The sequence below is a fragment of the Lepidochelys olivacea genome (genome assembly GCF_965140295.1).
Source record: "Lepidochelys olivacea isolate rLepOli2 genome assembly, chromosome: 7".
Lineage (NCBI taxonomy): Eukaryota > Metazoa > Chordata > Testudines > Cheloniidae > Lepidochelys > Lepidochelys olivacea.
This window is the reverse complement of record NC_140417.1, coordinates 7145309-7170586: the sequence shown is the minus strand read 5'-3', so window position 1 is coordinate 7170586 and position 25278 is coordinate 7145309.

The window sequence follows — 25278 nt, the reverse complement described above, 5'->3', positions numbered from 1 at the left end:
ATGTAACAACTACAACTATGTGTGTACCCGGGGAACGCCCCCCAGAAAGTATGCAATGAACCTGGATGGGCCATTAGGAAGGACAATGGGACTTTGAAAATACTAATCTTCCTCCTTCCTGAGAAGCTTCCTAGGATGCTGCTTTGACACTCCAAGGTCCTGTGATCATGTCACCTAATACAGGACATTATCTTGAGCTGGGATTTTTCCACTGGAAGCGGGTGGGGGTCAAACTAGGAAACAAAAGATTCCCATCAAATGTAAATCTTATTTCAGGCTGGGGAGTGAGTTAATCTAGGCTCTTCTCCACTGCCTCCCGCCCAAGAAGGAAGACTGCTGAAAACACCTAAAGGAACAAAGGAACTAAGCTGGGGGAGGCAGGGGCTGAGTCCAGCCGAGAAAAGTCAGCCTGTAAGAGGAATCCCTGGAGATCTAAACTGCAAGCAGTGCAGTTTACCTTCAAGAAACTCTGCAACCTGCTTGAAACAACATTTAGGGTGAGAAATCATTATTTGTAGCCAGTATTCCTTAGTGTATTAAGCTTAGTTTGCAAGTTTTGTTTTATTTGCTCAGTAATCTGCTTTGATCTGTTTTCTATCCCTTATAATCACTTAAAATTCACCTTTTGTAGTTAATAAACTTGTTCCTTGTTTATTCCAAAACCCAGTTTGCATAATTTGTAACAGGAGGGAGGGGGCAAAAAGCTGTGCATATCTTCCTCCACATTGAGGGAGGAAGCGAATTTCATGATCTTATGCTGTATAAATCTCTATACAGTGCAAGACAATATAATTTTGGGTTTACACCCCAGAGGGTGTGTGCACCAAAGTGCTGGGCAATAAGCTGGGCTGAGTCTTCCCACACAGAGCTGATTGCAGACCCTGTGTGATTCTGCAGTTGGGTGTGTCCCTACCTGTGTGTGTGCTAGAAGGGGCTTGAAAGCCTGTCACAGCAGCACAGAGTGAGGGGAACCCAGGCTGGTGGGACAGGTGGGCTCAGTAGGACCGCAGTGCAATAGGTGACACCCCAGAGAGGGGGTCCAACCTGTCACAGCATGGATAGCTTAGAAAATTGTGACCGGGTCCTGCAGACCTGATCCTTGGATGTAGTCCTATTATACTTGGTAACTGTGACATGATGGACTAGGCCTGGAGGTGCCCTACTGGAGGTCTCATGGCCCTGCCACACCCCACCCCAGAAAAGGGCAATAGACAGGTCCTCCATGCTGCCTAGAGCGGCTGTGTGGGACACAGCCAATCGGGGCCCAGCAGGCTAGTATAAGAAGACCTGCAGGAGCCAGCATGAGAGCAGTTCCTTGCTGGAGCTGGAAGAGAGTGGAGGGTGTGATCAGGCTGAGGAGCTACAGGACCTCGGACAGAACAATGCTTAGGGAACTTAAAGGCGCTCCGGGCTGGCTGCTGGGACTCCACCAGGACAAGGCCCTGAGGTAAGGGTGAAGAAGGTGCTGGAGCCATGGAGAAGTGGCCCAGGGAATTAGAGCAGCAGTCTAAAGGGACACGACACAGCCTGCCACAGGAGGTTGATCTGGATGGGGGCACCCCCTATGACAGAGAGTTTTATACCCTAACTCCTAAGTCTATTCCCTCTCCAGAGCTACATCGCTTTGTATTCTGCTCACATGCATCCACACACCTTATTTTGTATCTGTTATATCCTGTGTCTGGCAGCATGTCTCTCTCCTTATGATTTCCTCCCATTTAGGGCACGGTCTTCCTCAGAAGTAGCGCATGCCCTCGTCTCTTGTTGCCTACAGCGGGAATTGAGGCTGCTCAGCAGCCCCCAGGATCAGCCCCTAAGTAGCTCTGAAAACTTTTAAAAACCATCCCACCAATCATTCATATAAGACATGACTTGATGCTGATTTCTCTGGCTCTCTGTTGCAGTGTTCTAAGGGACTTGGCCGAGGCATAAAAGATCAGGAGGACTTAGTAAAAACTCATCAGTTTCTCATTCTTACCCAGTCCTGTAAGGTGAGAGGGGTCACTTGATTAAATTTAAAGGAATAAAAAGTCACTACCCCCTCATATAAGGCCTGATCCTGATTTGATGTCAGGGCAAAGATGGTCATTCATTTGGGCTTTGTAGGTGACCCATTATCTCTAATGGGACAGTGCAACTTAAAGGAGATCTCTCTTTTTATGTCCACTATAGCATCTGAGTTTTAAAAACTATGACAAACAGCTAACTCTCTTCATACTGTTATTTTATTTTGTGGTGTTATATTTTACTATAGATTACTTGATATCTTAAATTTAAAAGAGTCTGATGAAATTTCATGAACAATTTATATCTGCAATTAGCTGGGATATTCAAATATTGTGCTTTAGGGTGGAAGAGGATATCAGTAGGATTCATGAAGGAATTGCCTTCTATACCATCACATACAGCGCAGAACAATTGGCTACATGCATTATAGGGATTTTCCCTTTCTAGAGTACAGTACCAGTTTTTGGCCACTGCTGAAGGCAGAACAGTGGATAAGACAGGATAATGATCTAATTTGGGATAGCAAATCCTGTGTTTTTACTAATGACTGTTTCTTTTGTACCATTTGCAACAAACCTCCCCCCAAAACCACATAAAAAAAACCTAATAATCAACATGTGACAATCCATTCCTACCGCAGCCCCAGGTTTGTATTAACATTGCACGTTCCTGTAATATACAGCATACAAAGGAAAAGTCCTTATATTTTTGAGCTCTGTGGTTGTTACTTTTATTTGATAAATAAACAGTGGCTGTTGTAAACCAGTGAACAGAGTTAATGATAGCCCTAACACCCTGAGCTGCTCGCAAACAAATTGCTTAATGAAAATGGCTGGTAATGAGGGTTTTTTTCAGGGATTATTGCTTAATTAACTCTCTGTTAAAATATGGCAGTTGAGTTTTTAGAGTCCAAGACAGAGCAATCGAGAAGAACATGCATTCTTGATGCAGACTGCAGTATGTTAATGGGGACGCTACATCATGTATCACTGCTAATTCCAAGCCAGGAAACAGGGTTGCTACTGATGTGCTTTGAGAGTCCCAAGGCACCATTTACAGCAGGATGCAATGTGACAGACGGAAATAAGGTAAAACAAGCCATCCGCATGGAAGGGAAGTACAGTTTTAATCATGGAGCAAAAGAGAATCGTGCCATTTAACAAACGCGATGACTCAAAGCTGGTTTCGGCTCGGACAGTCCACGGCAAGAGTTTTGGCTCTTTTGTGTTTGTCAGTATTGAGTTTGCTGGGGTGTTTATTGTTGCCCTTACTTTAAACACGCCAAGCAGTTCAGTTTCTCATGAAAGCATTCCCCGTTCACAGAGGAGCTAAAGAATGGTAAGTGCCTGAATAGCCTGTTGTGCCAGGCCATCTTATAGTATCCCACTCAATGGGATTTCTCTGGTACCTGTAATGACCCGTGATGCATCTGGGTGTCCTAGATGTCCATGTAGCAAGGTCTGCCGGAACTAAAGGAAAGTCTGTTTGGGGTTTCGCTTCTGTGTCCCTCTTTTTCTCAGGCACTGTCATCATTTTCAGGCACATCTGTTCCCATGTCTCCTTTCTGCTGCTGAATGATGGAAGTAGTGCACAGGTACCCGCATGGCCCCACAGTATGCCAACATTTTTATGGCTGATTTAGAACAACGCTTCCTCAGCTCTCGTCCCCTAAAGCCCCTACTCTACTTGCGCTATATTGATGACATCTTCATCATCTGGACCCATGGAAAAGAAGCCCTTGAGGAATTCCACCATGATTTCAACAATTTCCATCCCACCACCAACCTCAGCCTGGTCCAGTCCACACAAGAGATCCACTTCCTGGACACTACAGTGCTAATAAACAATGGTCACATAAACACCACCCTATACCGGAAACATACTGACCGCTATTCCTACCTGCATGCCTCCAGCTTTCACCCTGACCACACCACACGATCCATCGTCTACAGCCAAGCTCTGTGATACAACCGCATTTGCTCCAACCCCTCAGACAGAGACAAACACCTACAAGATCTCTGTCAAGCTTTCTTACAACTACAATACCCACCTGCAGAAGTAAAGAAACAGATTGATAGAGCCAGAAGAGTTCCCAGAAGTTACCTACTACAGGACAGGCCTAACAAAGAAAATAACAGAACGCCACTAGCCGTCACCTTCAGCCCCCAACTAAAACCCCTCCAACGCATTATTAAGGATCTACAACCTATCCTAAAGGATGACCCAACACTCTCACAAATCTTGGGAGACAGGCCAGTCCTTGCCTACAGACAGCCCCGCAACCTGAAGCAAATACTCACCAACAACCACATACCACACAACAGAACCACTAACCCAGGAACTTATCCTTGCAACAAAGCCCGTTGCCAATTGTGCCCACATATCTATTCAGGGGACACCATCACAGGGCCTAATAACATCAGCCACACTATCAGAGGCTCGTATACCTGCACATCCACCAATGTGATATATGCCATCATGTGCCAGCAATGCCCCTCTGCCATGTACATTGGTCAAACTGGACAGTCTCTACGTAAAAGAATAAATGGACACAAATCAGATGTCAAGAATTATAACATTCATAAACCAGTCGGAGAACACTTCAATCTCTCTGGTCACGCAATCACAGACATGAAGGTCGCTATCTTAAAACAAAAAAACTTCAAATCCAGACTCCAGTGAGAAACTGCTGAATTGGAATTCATTTGCAAATTGGATACTATTAATTTAGGCTTAAATAGAGACTGGGAGTGGCTAAGTCATTATGCAAGGTAGCCTATTTCCTCTTGTTTTTTCCTACCCCCCCCCCCCCAGATGTTCTGGTTTAACTTGGATTTAAACTTGGAGAGTGGTCAGTTTGGATGAGCTATTACCAGCAGGAGAGTGAGTTTGTGTGTGTATGGGGGTGGGGGGGATGTGAGAGAACCTGGATTTGTGCTGGAAATGGCCCAACTTGATTATCATGCACATTGTGTAAAGAGTTGTCACTTTGGATGGGCTATCACCAGCAGGAGAGTGAATTTGTGTGTGGGGGGGGTGGAGGGTGAGAACCTGGATTTGTGCTGGAAATGGCCCACCTGATGATCACTTTAGATAAGCTATTACCAGCTGGACAGTGGGGTGGGAGGAGGTATTTTTTCATATTCTCTGTGTATATATAAAGTCTGCTGCAGTTTCCACAGCATGCATCTGATGAAGTGAGCTGTAGCTCAAGAAAGCTCATGCTCAAATAAATTGGTTAGTCTCTAAGGTGCCATAAGTACTCCTTTTCTTTTTGCGAATACAGACTAACACGGCTGTTACTCTGAAACACTTACCAGCTTGCTAGGTGAGTATGGGAGATAGAAAACCTGCAGCATGGTTGTGGTGGTGGTTCTTCCCCATATGTGTCTGCTGCCTAGATCCTTGCACTGAACAGAGATCAATAGCATGCAGATAAAATCCACAGTGGGAAAACATGGAATAAAAGTGTTATGCTGTAAATGCTTCAGTTTCAGCTGAGGCTTTCAATCTAAGTCTTGATATATGGATTTTAATATCTCACCCATTTTGGCTTGCACTGGGTGACATTTTAAATGGCTACCAGCTTGAATGTGAATGGGAGTTTTGTTGATAAAATAGCTTTTTTAAAACATGTGACTATTTTTTTCCTGGTTAAGGACATATAAAATGTCATGGTAGTCTTCCTTTTTTGCTGAGCTAAGGTCATTTTAGAGCAAATGTCTGAGCAGTTAGGCCATGTTGTAGCAGTATCTTCAGCTACGGCGGGGAAAAAAGATTTGAAATACTGACTCTAAGTATGAACTATTGTAGGGGTTCTCAGCCTGGAGGTATTGACCCCCTTGCCCTCCCATAATGCTAAGTGAGATGGAAGTCCCAGCTAGATGGGAGCAGAAGAGGTTTTGGGAGGCCCAGTATGGAAAAAGTTGAGAACCACTGCAAACTAGATACCATTAACTTGGATTTGAAGAGAGACTGGGAGTGGTTGGGTCATTTCACACATTGAATCTATTTCCCCATGTTAAGTATCCTCACACCTTCTTGTCAACTGTCTAAATGGGCCATCTTGATTATCACTACAAAAGTTTTTTTTCTCCTGCTGATAATAGCTCATCTTAATTAATTAGCCTCTTTCGGTTGGTATGGCAACTTCCACCTTCTCTATGTGTGTGTGTGTGTATATATATATATATATATATAATCTTACTGTATGTTCCATTCTGTGCATCCATTTTGTGAAGGGGCTGTAGCCCACAAAAGCTTATGCACTAATAAATGTGTTAGTCTCTAAGGTGCCACAAGTACTCCTGTTCTTTTTGCATTATTTAATAACTCTTCTACTTCACTTTGCTAGTTGTTCACTCAAATGGAAGTGGGCCGAAGTCTGCTGTGTTATGCCAGTGTAAAGGAGCAGAATTTGACCCCAAGCTGCTGAAGCAATTGATTACAAATGTAATCGCAAGTCTTAGGAGACCATTCTTTGATCTTAGGATCCCAAAACACTGTACAGACCTAAATTTAGTAATGAGGTAGTAGTGTGAGGTAGGAGAGTAGTGTGAGGTAGGAGACTGTGGCTATTCTTAGTTTACACAAGAGTAAACTGAGGCAGAGTAACCCACAGGACTACACAGATTGATACCAGCTGAAGTCAGTTTACACCAGTTGAGGATTTGGACCTTGGTATGAGGCCTGTTATGAAAGAATTGTTAAAGGGATATTAATAAGTTGAAATATTTTATTGTTAACAACCTAGATCTCAAATGTAGTTGGTCAAATTGAAAGCCCAAGTCTGGTGTTTAGGCTGGTCTGCTAGTTGAGGCTGAGCGTTGTCATGGAAGATCAAGGAGCGCTTCAGTTCATTCTGCAGTCTACTTCTAAGGCTTGGCATTGATGTTTCTCTAATGTATGTATGAGTGGGATAGTTATTAGAGAGGGGTATGGCCAAAGGTGGTTAGGATCTACCTGTGTATTTATTCTGGGTTCATAGGCGCTGACTCTGTGGGTGCTCTAGGGCTGGAGCACCCACGGAAAAAAATTACTGGGTGCTCAGCACGCACTGGAAGCCAGCTCCTCCATTTCCCCCAGTGCCTCCCGCCCGCCGTGATCAGCTGTTCCGTGGCGTGCAGGAGGCTCTGGGGGAGAGGGGTGGAGCACGGACAAAGCACGCTCGGGGGAGGGGGTGGAACTTAGCGAGAAGAGACCGTGCAGAGATGGGGTCTTTCGGGAACAGGTGAAGTGGGGACAGGGCCCGGGGCTGAGTACTCCCAGGGAAAGGAGGAAACTGGTGCCTGTGACAGGGCTTATTACTTTTTTACTGAAACCCCTAAAATTAAAAGTAAGGAGGTCTAAGGGTCGAATTAATGGATCTCTTCTCTGTTTCAAACCCCGATGGCAAAAGCTAGGTTTTTGCAGCTGTGTTAGCCCCATGATATTAAAGAGAGAGAGGCTGGGTGAGGTAATATCTTTAATTGGACCAACTTCTGCTGGTGAAAGAGACACACTTCCGAGCTACACAGAACTCTTCTTCAGGACCTAAAGCTCAAAAGCAGTCTCTCTCACCAACAGAAGTTGGGTCCAACTAAAGATATTGCCTCCCCCCCCCACCCCCTTGTCTCTCTAATATCCTGGGCAGGAGCCAACTAAAAAACAGGGGTCACGGGCACCCGAACTATGGCCCCACCCCCTGCACTGCCCCTTCTCCCCGAGGCACCACCCTTACACCACCTCTTCCCCCCCAAGACCCTGCCCCCACTCACTCCTCTCTGCCCCCTCCCCCTGTCGTTCATCCTTATAGCTGGTAAAAAGTGGTGCTGCCCCCCCCCCCCATTCCAGGGCCCCTCAACCTGGGACCAACGTGGCTACAATGCTACAAACAGATTTCAGACTGGTCACTTTCAGTTTATTCATCTAACGTCAACACACACGCATACACGCCCCTTCTGGGACTGGTCCTTGCAGTCTGGGACTGAAGTTGGTCCAACTAAAGATATTACCTCACTCATCTTGCCAATCTGGTCATTGCGACTCTGTCCCTGTTTCACATTGCACAGCTCTTCCCAGATAATGGAAAATGCTTTTGAGATCTATTACATTATAAAGACATCAATAAATGAGATCCTTGTGATGTTTAAAACTTTCTGCACAATGGAATACCCAGACACAGAAAAGCCAGTAATGTAATGAAAAACGTAATTAAAGTTTGAGTCACATTGAATCCATTATAACTCAACCATGTACCCAGCATTGATTTCACTCCTGACTCAAAGAATGTGTAGTTTGATACCTCCTGAATCCCATTAACAGAGGCCTATGCATGCCATTTGTGAGGTTTAAAAACAAGAGTACCCTTTTAATCAACTTTAAATCCACAGGATTCCTATTTTATTGAGTCTGAGTAAATGATAGTGAGCGAAAACTGTATCTGCCACAAGGCAGATGGCTTTTTAAATACAATCTCTAAATACAGTGGAAAAGGACATTTTAGCTATACTTCTGAACTGGCAGGAAACTTCAGTAGATTACTTTATTCAGTGGGTAATTTAATGTTCATACAGCCTGATAGCTAAAGGAAGAGAACCTCCAGTTTAATCATTTAGTAATACACTTACATTGCCCATTATAGATTTGTCAACAGTCATAAATGAACTGCAGTTTTATCCGTGAACTACATGTAGAATAACTATACTTATATTTTTTTCATCTACACCTTAAGCAATTTTTAGATGGGATACAAATGAAGGCCTATTCCATTCAGAGAATTCCTGAATGACTTTATGTAGTAGGATGCAACTTCTCCTTAGTGGGCTTTAGGTAGTGAACATATTCAATACTACAATGGCAGTTTTCAGAAAGCCACTTAAAGCAGCATGGGTAAAGGCAAGGAAAAGCTACATTTTAAAATATATATATATATATAAAGGCAAGGAAAAAATATATATAAAGACATACACTTTGTCTTTTTATATACAAATTCTAGCACTTCTCAAACAGAATATTCTTCCTTACTGCCAAGTCACACTGCTTTCTCAGCTGTGTCTCTGAGCAATGTCACTCTAAATGATGCCCTGCACTAGAAAATGGATCACTGATTAATGTCGTTGCTGTGCCTTTTTTTTTTTTTTTTGTCAAACTGATTTGCTGCTACTGTGATCTTGAAGAAAGATTTTAATTTGTTTTCTTTTTTGAGGCTTGCACTTGAAAGAATTTGACTTAATAGGAACCTGAAGAAACCACAAGTGGTGATGGTGGTTATAAGTTTCAAGTATTCTTACTGTCCCATCTTGTAACTAAACTATTAGTTTATGTGGGGAACCTCCAGGGGGCTTTTTGACCATCTCCCCATTGTTGCACCTCCAAAATAATGATCAATGATTTTGAGAAGACCGGCCATGTTTTCATCTGCAGCATTTACCTCCAGAGTGAACGCTAATTTATACAGAAAATGCAGTCTATCCTTACTGCAGGATATGCTGATTTATAGACTGTGCATCTGTTTCACATAAAGTGCCCTGAGTGCAACAAAATCCTACATTCTAGCAAAACCCAGGGCATTCTTTAGTTTTTAATAAATCACGTTCCACTCATGGGATATTTGCTAATGAACATATAATGAATCCAGAAAGATTTCTCTACCCATCACTGCATATTCTGAGTTTCTGAGCCCTGTTCAGCATCCTTATTACTCAGGCAAAACTCCCACTCATTTCAAAGCGTTCGTAAGGACTGCAGCCTCAGAAAGCTCATTGTTAAAATATACATGGGTACCTACACACAACAGCTATTCAGGCCACAGTGACCAAGACTAACAAGCGAGCCCTGTAAGACCCTAAATGAAAATCCTCAATTTAGCTTTGTAGTTACCAGTTTTACCTTCATCTAGTAAATCTATACCATTTGGGATCTCATTTTCTAGATTGGCTATGCCAAACTGATCCCTGGCATGAATCCACTGATTTGTTTCATTTGTTGTGTGTACTAAAGGAACAACACATCTTATAGACATGTTACATTAGGGCAAGATTCCGGTACTCTACTCTGGGAGAAATCCCACTGAAATCTGAGGAGGGTGCTACTCAGGGTAAGGGTTTCAGAATCCATCCCTGTATACCTGTGGATGTGATAGGGTAGTTAACTTCTAAGTAGTCTATTTCTCAGACTGTTAGTTGAAGAGAGACTTGTGTTGAAGCAAGAATGTTCTCTTTCCCAGCAAGAGAACACTGTGCAGCTTTCTTCACAGAGAACGTGTATGTTTAAACAGGAAAGGTTTCTCAGAGGAGCCACCTGACATGACTGAGTGACTGGGGACACTGGGTAATCACTATATAGTCATCATATACTACAATAAACTACCTCGTTTTAAACATTTTGAGCATATGTCACCAGGCACATGGAGCTTCTGACAGTGAGGCCTAGTCCTGGAGCCATGTTTCGTCTTTGCTCAGCTAAACATTGGTGTGATGCTACATCCCATATTCTTCAAAGAAATATGGTTATGATGTGAATGTGGCATAACTAAGATGTTTTATGCAAGATGGGCCTTGTGAGATATCATTGGAAAGGTTATGATTTACTGAACATAATTATCCAATTTGTATTGTGATGGGGTCAGGCCAAACGGCTATAGGAGAGTGATAAAAGGCAGGTGTATTCGCTCCAGGATAAGCAGGTCCCTTTTCCCCTGATAATTGAACAGGGGTTACTCCAGGTTAATTAGGACACCAAACCTAATAATGTTATGGAAAGTTCACAACTAGAATAAATTAAGCCCTTGACATTAGGTACCTGTAATGCAAAAAGCCACGTGTAGGTGCTCCTTGCTGCCATGAATTTCACCTGCTCCAATCAGGAGAGTTACACACATAACTCCCCATCAGTAGGACGTGAGCTCTTGGTCTCTGTTGCCATCTGTAATGGCATTATCATACTTAACTGTTTGCTAAATCAACTGCTTTCCTTTTATCAGAAATGTCGTTTCTTAATGATTAACCCCTTTTCCCCGGCAGCATCCTTTTTTGTGTTTAGGCCTTTAATTAGTACACTGCTAAGCTTCTCTATAAAATGGCACCTACTGTGTTAGCAATCCGGCTATCTGTCTTGGCAGGTCTGCCCTGGGATGTGACAGAAGGCTGTGCCACAGGAAGAGAGGAAGGGCTTGCTTGGCATGCTGGTACATGTTTTAAATTGTTAGCTGTACCCAGGGGCTGTCGGAGTGCAGGGATCAGGTCTCAAGATCAGCCATGCAACCTGCTCATGAGATTCCCCTCCCAAAATCAGCTTTCTTCCTCAGAAGACTTGGCTGAGATGAAAATAAATGCCACTTGTATTTCCCCCGTTACGTTTTACGTAGCCGTAGGGCCAAATCCGGCACTGAGTTATGCCTTGTGCCATCCCAGTTAAGTCACTGGAGCCAAGGACAAGTCACTCAACTGTTCTTTGACCCCGAGTCATCTCCAATTCGGCCCTAACTTGCTCCCCTGTTATAAGAGCCCCTCTGGGGCTTTGGAGTGTTACAGAATTACCAGAGTACAAGGCCACCCTGACCATGCCCCTCTTTCCTCGTGTCCACACATGGCCTACCTCAGCCTTTTGCAGAATGCCCCTTGTGGCTGGCGCTACTGCAGAGGTAGCATACCATTCCCCAGAGGAGGTTAAATCTGCCTTATGCCCCAGCCTAGCTGGCACAAAGAGGCTTCAGGGTAACAATGAATTTGGCCCTTTGTCACAGCTTACACATCTTCTCCAGTGATGGAATACTTGTCTCCATTGCAGGGTTATTCAGAGGCCTAATTAAATTAATAGCTTCTAATTAAAGTGCTTTGAGATCTTGGAATGAAAAGTGCTTTGAAAGAAGGAAATATTATCCTTTCTTTAAAATGTTATGTTTTTTCCGCTAACTACCTTTTGTGGTAGGCTAATTTTAGCAAGTTGAAAGCAATAAAGTATGATTCACCCTTTCAAAGGCTTTCGTGACATTAGTTAAAGCATTTCCTAATTTACCTTAATCAAAGAAGCAATCAAAAATTGCTAATCACCTTTCTCAAGCCTCTTATGCCAGAGAAAGCTAGATAGTAATCAGGCATACAATAAAAAAAAAGTATATATTAGAAGGAAATAAAGGTGATGGGCCCAGGCATCATGGGAGACCTAGATTTGAATCCCAGCTTCCTATGGTAAAATTTTGGGTGAGGATGGAACACTGCTAACAGCAGTGACCCTCTGGATAATTAGCAAGTGGTGCTGATGGGCTCCAAAAGGGACTTTATTCAGACCTCTTTACCTGGGATGTTTGTAGGCTCTCTGGGGGAGGAGGGTATTAAAATAGACAACATGGAGGAGGAGCAAATTATGCACAAGAATCAGGGTGAGGTAAGAATTATTCTGATTCTGACCCTTACTCATGTTGAGCTGGACCCTGCTCCATGAGAACTCTTACTGAAGTCAATGAGGTTCCTTCTCAGTATAAGGTATTCCCTTCTGACCCTAAGGATAGCTACATTCAAAGAAATGGCCATTAAGAGCTGTATGACTGTGCATCTTCGCTCAGATGAAGTCTGCACTTTTCCATTTTGAGATGCTAAAAAACAATTCGGACATAATCAACAAAATCAAAATGCTTTCCAGAGCAGAGTCAATGAGATGTCTTTAGTGTTTCTCTGCTATTCCTACACCTTTCACATGATCCAAAATGACCAGTATTTTCCCTTTGCACAGCAAAGTCAATGTCAACATTAATAAATTCCAACCATTGTTTATTTTATGATTATATGCACAAGCGGACATTTATGGCTCTTCCATTAGATATGTCCTGATTTCTGGTCAAATTAGTTCCTGATTCTCCTTCATTATGTCATATGGTCCTCACCTCCAGGGGTTAACTGTTCACTCAGTTCACATGAAGTTTTTGTGGGTTAGGCAATCTTCTCATTTTATGAATCCTGCTTGTGTTACTCACTGCCTTTTGTAATCAGAAACTGAGTCACTCAATACCAGTTTTCAGAGTTGACTGAAATCCTATCTTCAGTCTGCCACTGCATGAGTGCTTTTTCAATCTTTTCTATTACTGTTATTTCACTTAGGGTATGTCTACACTATGAAATTAGGTCGAATTTATAGAAGTCGTTTTTTTAGAAATCGGTTTTATATAGTTGATTGTAGGTGTCCCCACACAAAATGCTCTAAGTGCATTAACTCAGTGGAGTGCTTCCACAGTACCAAGGCTAGCGTCGACTTCCGGAGCGTTGCACTGTGGCTAGCTATCCCACAGTTCCCGCAGTCTCCGCTGCCCATTGGAATTCTGGGTTGAGATCCCAATGCCTGATGGGGCAAAAAACATTGTCACGGGTGGTCCTGGGTACATGTCGTCAGGCCCTCCCTCTGTGAAAGCAAAGGCAGGCAATTGTTTCACGCCTTTTTTCCTGAGTTACCTGTGCAGACGCCATACCACGTCAAGCATGGAGCCAGCTCAGCTCACTATTACCGTATGTCTCCTCGGTGCTGGCAGATATGGTACTGCATTGCTACACAACAGCAGCAACCCATTGCCTTGTGGCAGCAGACGGTGCAATAGGCCTGAAAACCATCCTTATCATGTCCAAGGTGCTCCTGGCCACCTCGGTAAGGTCGGTCAGGAGCGCCTGGGCAGACATGGGTGCAGGGACTAAATTAGGAGTGACTCGACCAGGTCAGTCTCTTTAGTCCTGCAGGCAGTCCTATTGTACCATCTTCTGCTGAGCAGCCAGGAGATGTGGATGGCTTTCAGTCCTACTGCACCTTCTGCTGCCAGCCAAAGATGTAAAAGATAGATGGAGTGGATCAAAACAAGAAATAGACCAGATTTGTTTTGTATTCATTTGCTCCCCCGTCCCTCCCTCCCTCCCTCCGTGAAATCAACGGCCGACAATCGTTTTGGTGAGGTCTGTCAGTGGCACCTTGAATACTTTAATGGAGATTCAGTCCTGCCTGAAATACCAGAGAGAGGGATAGCTTAGTGGGTTGAGCATTGGCCTGCTAAACCCAGGGGTTTGAGTTCAATCCATGAGGGGGCCATTCTGTGTGATAGTTGTTTTTGTTTCTCCTTGATGTAAAGCCACTCACTTTGTTGATTTTAATTCCCTGTAAGCCATGTTGTCAGTCGCCCCTCCCTCTGTCAGAGCAATGGCAGACAATCGTTCCGCGCCTTTTTTCTGTGCAGACGCCATACCACGGCAAGCATGGAGCCCGCTCAGATCACTTTGGCAATTAGGAGCACATTAAACACCACACGCATTATCCAGCAGTATATGCAGCACCAGAACCTGGCAAAGCAAAACCGGGTGAGTAGGCGACATCAGCGCGGTGACGAGAGTGATGATGACATGGACACAGACTTCTCTCAAAGCATGGGCCCTGGAAATATGGGCATCATGGTGCTAATGGGCCAGGTTCATGCAGTGGAACACCGATTCTGAGCCCGGGAAACAAGCACAGACTGGTGGGACCCCATAGTGTTGCCGGTCTGGGACGATTCCCAGTGGCTGCAAAACTTTTGCATGCATAAGGGCACTTTCATGGAACTTTGTGACTTGCTTTCCCCTGCTCTGAAAAGCATGAATACCAAGATGAGAGCAGCCCTCACAGTTGAGAAGCGAGTGGCAATAGCCCTCTGGAAGCTTGCAACGCCAGACAGCTACCGGTCAGTCGGGAATCAATTTGGAGTGGGCAAATCTACTGTGGGGGCTGCTGGGATGCAAGTAGCCAACGCAATCAAAGATCTGCTGATATCAAGGGTAGTGAGCCTGGGAAATGTGCAGGTCATAGTGGATGGCGTTGCTGCAATGGGATTCCCTAACTGTGGTGGGGCCATAGACGGAACCCATATCCCTATCTTGGCACCGGAGCACCAAGCCGCCGAGTACATAAACCGCAAGGGGTACTTTTCGATGGTGCTGCAAGCACTGGTGTATCACAAGGGACGTTTCACGAACATCAACGTGGGATGGCCGTGAAAGGTACATGACGCTCACATCTTCAGGAACTCTGGTCTGTTTCAAAAGCTGCAGGAAGGGACATTATTTCCAGACCAGAAAATAACCGTTGGGGATGTTGAAATGCCTATATGTATCCTTGGGGACCCAGCCTACCCCTTAATGCCATGGCTCATGAAGCCATACACAGGCAGCCTGGACAGTAGTCAGGAGCTGTTCAGCTACAGGCTGAGCAAGTGCAGAATGGTGGTAGAATGTGCATTTGGACGTTTAAAGGCGCGCTGGCGCAGTTTACTGACTCGCTTAGACCTCAGCGAAACCAATATTCCCACTGTTATTACTGCTTGCTGTGTGCTCCACAATATTTGTGAGAGTAAGGGGGAGACGTTTGTGGCGGGGTGGGAGGTTGAGGCAAATCGCCTGGCCACTGGTTACGTGCAGCCAGACACCAGGGTGGTTAGAGGAGCACAGGAGGGTGCGGTGCGCATCAGAGAAGCTTTGAAAACCAGTTTCATGGCTGGCCAGGCTACGGTGTGAAAGTTCTGTTTGTTTCTCCTTGATGAAACCCCCCGCCCCTTGGTTCACTCTACTTCCCTGTAAGCTAACCACCCTCTCCTCCTCCCTTCCATCACCGCTTGCAGAGGCAATAAAGTCATTGTTGCTTCACATTCATGCATTCTTTATTAATTCATCACATAAGTAGGGGGATAACTGCCAAGGTAGCCCGGGAGGGGTGGTGGAGGAGAGAAGCACCAGGAGGGGTGGTGGAGGAGGGAAGGACAAGGCCACACAGCTCTTTAAAAGTTTAAAACTTTAAAACTTATTGAATGCCAGCCTTCTGTTGCTTGGGCAATCCTCGGGGGTGGAGTGGCTGGGTGGCCAGAGGCCCCCGCACCGCGTTCTTGGGCATCTGGGTGAGGAGGCTATGGAACTTGGGGAGGAGGGCGGTTGGTTACACAAGGGCTGTAGTGGCAGTCTGTGCTCCAGCTGCCTTTCCTGCAGCTCAACCATATGCTGGAGCATATTAGTTTGATCCTCCAGCAGCCTCAGCATTGAATCCTGCCTCCTCTCATCACACTGCTGCCACCTTTCAGCTTCAGCCGTCTCTTCAGCCCACCACTTACTCTCTTTAGCCTGCCACCTCTCCTCCCGGTCATTTTGTGCTTTCCTGCACTCTGACATGGTCTGCCTCCACACATTCGTCTGTGCTCTGTCAGTGTGGGAGGACAGCATGATCTCAGAGAACATTTCATCGTGAGTGCGTTTTTTTCGCCTTCTAATCTTCACTAGCCGCTGGGAAGGAGAAGATACTGTGATCCTTGAAACACATGCAGCTGGTGGAGGGAAAAAAAAGGGACAGCGGTATTTAAAAAGACACATTTTATAAAACAGTGGCTACACTCTTTCATAGTAAACCTTGCTGTTAACATTACATGCATAGCACATGTGCTTTCGTTACAAGGTCGCATTTTGCCTCCCCCCTCTCCATGGCTAACAGTGGGGAACATTTCTGTTCAGCCACAGGCAAACAGTCCAGCAGGAAAGGGCAGCTCTGAATGTCCCCTTAAGAAAAGCACCGTATTTCAACCAGGTGACCATGAATGATATCTCACTCTCCTGAGGATAACACAGAGAGATAAAGAACTGATGTTGTTTGAACGCCAGCAAACATACACTGCAATGCTTTGTTCTACAATGATTCCCAAGTACGTGCTACTGGCCTGGAGTGGTAACGTGTCCTACCATGGTGGACGGAATAAGGCTGCCCTCTCCAGAAACTTTTTGCAAAAGCTTTGGGAGTACATCCAGGAGAGCCACAAATGCCAGGGCAAAGTAATCCTTTCACATGCTTGCTTTTAAACCATGTATACTATTTTAAAAGGTACACTCAGCAGAGGTCCCTTCTCCACCTGGCGGGTCCGAGAGGCAGCCTTGGGTGGGTTCAGGGGGGACAGCCTCCAGGTCCAGGGTGAGAACCAGTTCCTGGCTGTCGGGAAAACCTGTTTCTCCGCTTGCTTGCTGCAAGCTATCTACAACCTCATCATCATCATCTTCCTTGTCCCCAAAACCTGCTTCCGTGTTGCCTCCATCTCCATTGAAGGAGTAAAACAACACGGCTGGGGTAGTGGTGGCTGAACCCCTAAAATGGCATGCAGCTCATCATAGAAGCAGCATGTTTGGGGCTCTGACCCGGAGCAGCCGTTTGCCTCTCTGGTTTTCTGGTAGGCTTGCCTCAGCTCCTTAAGTTTCATGCAGCACTGCTTCGGGTCCCTACTATGGCCTCTGTCCTTCATGCCCTGGGAGATTTTGACAAATGTTTTGGCATTTTGAAAACTGGAACGTAGTTCTGATAGCATGGATTCCTCTCTCCATATAGTGATCAGATCCCGTACCTCCCATTTGGTCCATGCTGGAGCTCTTTTGTGATTCTGGGAGTCCATCATAGTCACCTCTGCTGATGAGCTCTGCACTCACCTGGAGCTGCCATGCTGGCCAAACAGGAAATTGAAATTCAAAAGTTCGCGGGCCTTTTCCTGTCTACCTGGCCAGTGCATCTGAGTTGAGAGTGCTGTCCAGAGCGGTCACAATGGAGCACTCTGGGATAGCTCCCAGAGGCCAATACCATCTAATTGCATCCACAGTACCCCAAATTCAACCCGGTAAGGCCGATTTCAGCACTAATCTCATTCTTGGGGGTGGAGTAAGGAAATCGATTTTAAGAGCCCTTTAAGTCGAAAAAAAGGGTTTCGTCGTGTGGACAAGTGCAGGGTTAAATCGATTTAATGCTGCTAAATTCGCCCTCAACTCCTAGTGTAGACCAGGGCTTAATGTAACTGAAAGAGCTGTGACATCTCCCAAAGGAAAACAGTCTTAGAACTGGGCAATTTGTAATGCATAAGTTATTCCAAGAGTTGGTCAGGAATTTTTGACAAAACTATTTTTTCATCAAGAAGTGCTGAATCATTGAAACCAAAACATTTCATGAGAAAGGGTCAGTTCTGACAAATTTCTTAACGAAAAAAACTGTTTTCGAAAAAAAGTTTAGAATTATGGAAATGTCCTGTTTTTGTCAAAACAAAACATTTTGGTTTTCTGGTTCAAAACAATTCTAGTTGTGAGTAAATTTGCCCCTTTCCCAAGTTACAAACAGACTGCAATGATCTCAAATGTAATAATTCTTCCCATAATTCTTGGTCCGTAGTTCATTCACAAACAGTTTGGCTTTGCTATTCAAATTTCTATGCTTGAGCTTTTTTACTTGGACATGTAAGTCACAACATCGTATGTTCCTGTCCCCTAATTGGACAAACTCTTACAATCAGGTTTCCTGCATAAATACTCATATTTGAAAGTTCAAAATTTGCCAATTCTGCCCCTGAACTACTGTGCCCACGTATCTATGGACAGCAAACACAAAAGGGGTCTGAACCAGCTGGAGTGAATTGTTTAAAAATCTGAAAGAAAATTCACCAAAGCCTGTTGGCCACATTAACCCAGTTCGAAATGCTTTACACTTCTAACAGGCCCGATTCTGGCCCTGGTGTGCTGCTCTGGTTGTGTATAGAGGTCATTCAGGAATAGGGTTGCCAACTTTCTAATCACACAAAACCGACCACGCCTGCCTACTTCCCCGCCCCTTCCCCTTGGCCTTGCCCTGCCCCTGCCCCACTGCTTTTCCAAGGCCCCTCCCCCACTTGCTCCATCCCTCCTCCCTCCGTCACTCACTCTCCCCCACCCTCACTCACTTTCATCAGGCTGGGGCAGGGGGTTGGAGTGCAAGGGGGGTGTGCGGCGGTGAGGGCTCCGGCTGGAGTTGTGGGCTCTGTGGTAAGGCCAGGGATGAGGGCTCCAGGCTGGGTCAGGATGTTGGGGGTGGGGTGGGAGGGAGTTTGGGTATGGGAGGGGGGCTCTGGGCTGGGGCAGGGGTTTGGGGTGCATGTTCCCGGCAGCGCTTACTGCAGCTCCCAGGAAGTGGCCGTCAGGTCCCTGCGGCCCCTAGACGCATGGGCAGCCAGTGAGGCTCCACACACCGCCCTCGCATCTGCAGGTGCCGTCTCTGCACCTCCCATTGGTTACGGTTCCCAGCCAATGAGAGCTGCAGAGCCGGCTCTTGGGGAAGGGGCAGCACGCAGAGCCTCCCTGGCCACCCATGTGCCTAGGGGTCACAGGGACCCAATGGCCACTTCCAGGAGCCACATGGAGCTAGGGCAGCCCCGGGCCCCTACTGCACTGCTGATTGGACTTTTAATGGCCCGTCGGCAGTGCCAACTGGAGCCACCAGTGTCCCTTTTCGACTGGGTGTTCGAGTCAAAATTCTAGTCCTGGCAACCCTAGGGAACTGGAAGGGGCCAAGGAGTATTCCACCAGCACAGAAACAGTGCAGGGCTGATGTAAGTGACCCAATGCAGCTACCGAGGCTGGGGTTGGGGTGGGACAGCACTGGGTATATCGGGAGCAGGAAGGCGATTAGCATGCCACTGCGTGGTATGGGGAGTCTGAGCTGCAGCATAGCCCATAGGCATGGGCGGCAGGTATAATAGGCCAGGGGAAGCTAAGCCTCCCCAAACAGGATGCACCGCACCTCCCTTTGGAGGCGCACCACTGGCCTGCCACCTTTGGAACTCTGCCAAAAGGGTGCCCAGGCCGTGGCCCCTCCACACTCCTCCCTCAGGCCCCACTCCCACGTCTTGCTCTTCCCCCTTGGCCCTGCCCACGCTGCTCTTCCCGTCCCCGCTCTGCCTCTCCCTCCTCAGCCCCCCACCCACCACTCCCACTTCTCCGCCACTTCCACTGCGGCCCCCCCCACCTCTCATACTTCTCCGCCACTTCCACTGCGGCCCTCTCCGCCTGCCTCTCGCACCTCTTCGCAGCAGAGGTGCAAGCGGTGGGGGGTCCTCCTCCGGGGAGGGGGCAGAGAGGTGCGGGTGGGGGAGCCCCTCAGGGGAAGGGGCCAAGCGGAGGGAGTGGGGGTGGAGGGCGGGTGGAGCCTCGGAGGGAGGAGCCCGAGTGGGGGTGGGCCTTGGGGTGGAGCCGGGATAGGGCCACAGTCCAAGTGACAGTGGCCCCTCACACTTCTAGGGGGCTTCCCGAGCTCAGGCCCAGGCTCTCCAAATGTGGAAATCACGCCCCACCCTTGTCCCTAGGCAGCTCTTGTGAGGTTGCCATAAATCAGAGCAGTCCCTGGCACTTCTCTAATCTATGCTGGCAGTTGCACTGGCCCCATCCAGCAGCCAAAAAGGCATATGGCACAAAATTGGTAGAAAGCCACTTTTGCTCACCCCCTCTTCACCGTGAGCTGCCTTCTTTGCTGCATCTCCCCTGGGGGAGACAGCACAGAATTTGTCCATTCCTATTTATCACCATTTGAACATTCTGAATTTACAATTGATTGATAGCTTCCCAGGCCAGAAGGGGCCACTGTGATCAATTCTAGTCTGACCTCCTGTGTAACACAGGGAACAGAAGCTCCCTGAAAAAAATTTCTACAGCATATCTTTTGGAAGAACATCCCATCTTGATTTAAAAAACTTAAAAATGAAGGGAGACCAAAGTTAGCACCAACTCTCTGACACATAAAACCTTATGAAAAACAATTTCAAAATGTCCTTTCTTCAACTGAAAATGTTACCGTGTACATCAAACATTCTGGTATTACCTCACCCCCCGAGCACTGATGGCAAGCACACGTTAGATAAACGTCTGATACATAATAAGAGAGTCTTTCACAGTTGTCCCATGCCATTCCGAAGGACAGCGTGACAGACTGACTTGTTGTAGATCCTCCTTATGTAGATCCAGGTTCAGATTTTAAAAAATTAGTCCTGATTTGGGGTGGCTCAGTTGACGAACCTGAAAGGTGCCTCATTTATAGAGGATGGGCAATCAACACTCACTGAAAATCGGGCACCAAAAAGATGGATATCCCCATCATCACAAGCACTTGTGAAATTCTTAGCCCGAGCTACTTTGTTGATTTTGGTTCTGGATCAGGGTGATTTCCTCCCCGTGATAGTCAGTGATCAGTACCTAGATAGATTTAGTTGAAGTCCATTGCTTGCCATGTCTTGATTCCTTTGTTTTACCACTGGTAGCTGTGGGGATTCCTGCATCAAGGTACATCTTTGTTTTGCAAGCAGAAGTACCACCTGGAGAAATGTTTCTAATCTGCATCAAGGGTTATGTTTGACAATATTCTCTGACAAGGTGAGGATGAAAGAACTTAAAGACTGCTTTTTGCGTGTCCAAAAGCATTCATTTTATTCTGTAAAATCCAGATCTAAGAGAAGGAAGTATTAATCCTTACCATTTCATACATTCTAATACCAACTCAGCCAAATTCCCATTGCAGCTACTTCATTTCAACTGCGAAATTGGCAAGTACACTTGTGCACATTCAAAAATCTGCTTTTGTGCAGAATGGGTGATGCTATATGCAGGGGTGGTGCAGGAAAAGGATAAGATCGCATGGGCAAAGAGAGGTTTTTGTGTGCAAAGATTTGGAGATTTGACCCCAAAATACATCAATAAATAGATATGCAAAAGGTATTTAAAATAAATAAATAGTTGAAACACAAAGGCTTCAACTGTTTGCTGATTTACATCGCACTGAAATCAATAAGGTCACAGGGGATGTAAGCCAGCCCACAATTTGACTCATTTTCTGTCGCTAACTTTCACTACTGACCCACTGTTCCAGACAGAGAGGACCAACTCTTCAGCTGGTTAAAATCAGCATAGGTCTATTGAACTCGCTGGAACTATATGGCTGAAGGCCAAATTCAAACTCCACTTTTCTAGATTCTTTTGTGCTCAGTTCTCAGTTACTGTAAATAAAGTCAGATCAGCCAAAGTCATGACGTTCAGGGAATCTAAGCTTTATTTAAAACTACAAACCAATAGGGCGGTCTTACAAGAAACTATGTTGATATGAATCTACTCAAAGAGCAGAGTATATTACAATACAACAGCAGGATGTCCAGTCAATGACCAAACTAGAGCAGTCTGAGAAGTAAACAGCCCCAACTATAATTCCGTATGTCACTGAAACAGCAATAAAACCTTATCAAGAAGGAATTGCAAGTGCCTAATGAGAATCAGATGCAATGTAATATAGGCTACAGGCCATATTTTTATCCAGATGTACAGGGAATTATGTACATCAACAGAATATAATTTGGTTTCTTATTGTATTTTTCATACTCGGTGTCTCCCAAAGAGTTTTCAAAATAAATGAGTTAATTACTGGCTGCAGCAGGTAGGAAAACACAGCCATTATGTACTCAGCGCTCTTTCACACACAGCTTTGGATGGTAGAGAGTTGTCTTGAGAGTCGGTCACTTATTCCCGAATCCTGGCTCCTTGCAAAAAGTGCAGCGGGTCCTGTAACTTTTACCTGTACAGTCATTAGATGGGTGAAAGGAACTTAATCTTAATAATAATCTGTAAAGGCGGGGGTGGGAATGGGATTGGGCCCTCTTTTGTGTCTTTCTGATTGAGGGCATGTCTACACCGCCGCTGGGAAGGGTAATGCCCAGCTTGGGTAGATGTACATGGGCTAGCTCTTCTTGAGCTAGTGTGCTAAAAATAGCCGCGTGGGCAGGGGCTTAGGCTAGCAGCCCGAGTAGGTGCCTAGGATCTCAGGCAGGGTTGTACTTGGGCAACCAGCCTTAGCTACTGCCTGTGCCCTCGTTCTATTTTTAGTGTGTGCACATCTACCAAAGCCAGTAATTACACCTCCCAGTTGCTGCATAAACAGAGCCGTATACAGAAGGCCTGGAAGAGGGAACTAGGTGGGTGGGTAGTTGTTTAAAGCGGTTCTTTTCTGAGGGGATCTCGTTTTTCTACTATGAGCTTTTCCCACACTTAGTTTGAAAGGGAGATGGCAGGTCAAGCACCCATTTCCATCTATTGGCGTTAACCCGGGGTGTGGCTGATGGTCTAAGGCCTATTAATAGCTCATTATTTCATGGTAAGGGAAAACTGAGACAAAAGATTTTTAAGTGGAGGCCAAGGGAAAACAGACAAAAGATTTTTAAGCAGAGGCCAATAAAAACTGGGCCCAGCCAGACCAAATGATCTGTGAAGGGCTGTATTTGAGTGTGGCATTTGAAAGAGAGTCATTCTGCATCCGTAAAGAACTTTTTATCTCCTCACTAGACCATCTCCTGGGGAAGGCTCCAACCCCTATGGGGTATTTAGAACTCTTTGGGGAAAATGAGGGATTCTGCAGTGCCCTGGATTGAAGGGGGTTCTTAGACTGTGAACTCTGTGGGGCAGGGGCTGTCTTTTTGTTCTGTGTTTGTACAGCACTTGGCCCTAGGAGCTCCTGGTTCAAGACAGGGGCTCCTAGGCATCCCTCCCCCGCCAATACACAAAAATAAGTTTTGTGTGGGTGTTTCACACAGACCACATCTAAAGAGAGGCAGAAACGGCAAAAGGAATTCTGGAGCCTAACCCTTACCCAGTCTTGGTCAAAGGAACATGGACAGAGATGTGTAGTGAAGAGCTATGGCAGGCATGCACAAGGGCAGAAGACGACTCTGAACTGCCTGGGAAGTGGGTGGGATGATGTTAACAAAATCAAAGAGTTATAAACAGTCATAATAATAAGAGTCAGCCCCTTCTCAGCTTGGGCCGGACCCAGCTCCCATCACAAGAAGGGGCACGTTTCTCAAGAACTGCAGTGGAAGTTGGTTCAAGCCCTTAATTAGCTTTTACTTGCTTGATCTGTACTATCTCAATCCTGCTCATTCTCCAAGACAGACTTCCAGGAAAGGAAACAAGGTACACAGGGCATGAATTCATCATGTAGAAAGACATGCAAAGGGGAAGGTTCCCAGTATTATGCCAGTGTCTCTCTATACCTTGTAATATAAATAATGAAGCTGTGAAATTCACTTATGTGCAGAGGGACCTGCCCAAAACCTATAGAATGCTCAAGTTCTGCTTAAGCTCGTTTTGACGGCTCTAGTGGTGCAGAGGCCTGATGCTAGGCCTTTATAGAGGGGTGATTTGCTCTCTGAGGTTGGTGGCTCTTGCGAAGACTTACACAGGTGCTGCAAGACATCTCACTGACTTCACTGCTAAAGGGAGGTGAATGAGAATTGAGCCTAAAATGCCTAACATAAGGCATGTGTTTAAGTCTGTGCAGGATTGGAGCCTTCACCCTAACGTCAAAGCTAGGGTGGCCATCTTTATAATTGCAGGTAACCAGACCCCTGAGGCCCTGCCCTCTGTCCTACCTCTTCTCTTGAGGCCCCACCCCTTCTCCACCTATTCCTAAGGAGGCTGCCTGCAGGTGGGAGGCAGCCCTGCCTGAGCAGGGGCTGGCGCGGGTTAATTTCCCCCGCCCCACAGTAACTGGACTTTTGGTGTCCAGTCAGTACATCTGACTGGACACTGACAGGTCCCCTTTTAGACCAGACTTTTGTCTAAAACCGGGCACAAGGCAACCCTTATTGGCACCCGGACACAGAAGCCAAAAAGCGGACTGTCAGGGTAAAATCCAGATGGGTGGCATCCCTGTCAAAGCCCTTAGCCAAAATCAGTTCAATCTCACAAAGCCCTGGTGAGTTAAGAATCATTCTCCCCATTTTACAGGTGGCCAAACTTTAAGAGATGCTTAGTGACTTGCTCAAGGCCAGCGTGAGAGTGAGGGTACATCTCCACAGCAGCTGGGTGGTATAATTCTCAGTCCGGGTGGACAAACACCCTGCTCAAGCTAGTGCCTACAAATAGCAATGTAGCTGCATTGACACAGGGAGAGACTTGGGCTGGCCACCTGGGTACCAACCCACACAGCGCCACTGGGTATGCAGTTGGGTGTCTAGCCTAAGCTGCCGCCGATGCCACCCCAGTGCTAGCTGGAGCAGAGTTAGGGCATGTCTGTCTGCCCACACCGGGAATTACACCTCCCAGCTGCCATGCAGACATAGCCCATGGGTGAGAACCTTGCACCTGAAAATGAAAGTGTACTTCCTTTCTTGCACTATTTATGGATAATCCAAAGCTAGCCTGGCTCAAATGCGTGCACATTTAAAGCACACCATTGTTTTATGGCTAACGTACAGAACTGGGAGTCAGGAGAGCTGGGTTCTGTCCTCTGTTCAGCCACAGACTTTCCGTGCAGCCCTGGGCACCTTGCCTCTCACCTCTATGCCTCCAATTCTTCACTCGTACATTGGGGATGGGAGGAGACTTCACGGGAGAGTTGTAAGTGTCTGTTCAGCAAATGAAAAGGGCCTTGAGATGCTCAGACACAAGTGCAAATATCCACATTTCCCATGAATGAGAACCATGCTTCTTTCTC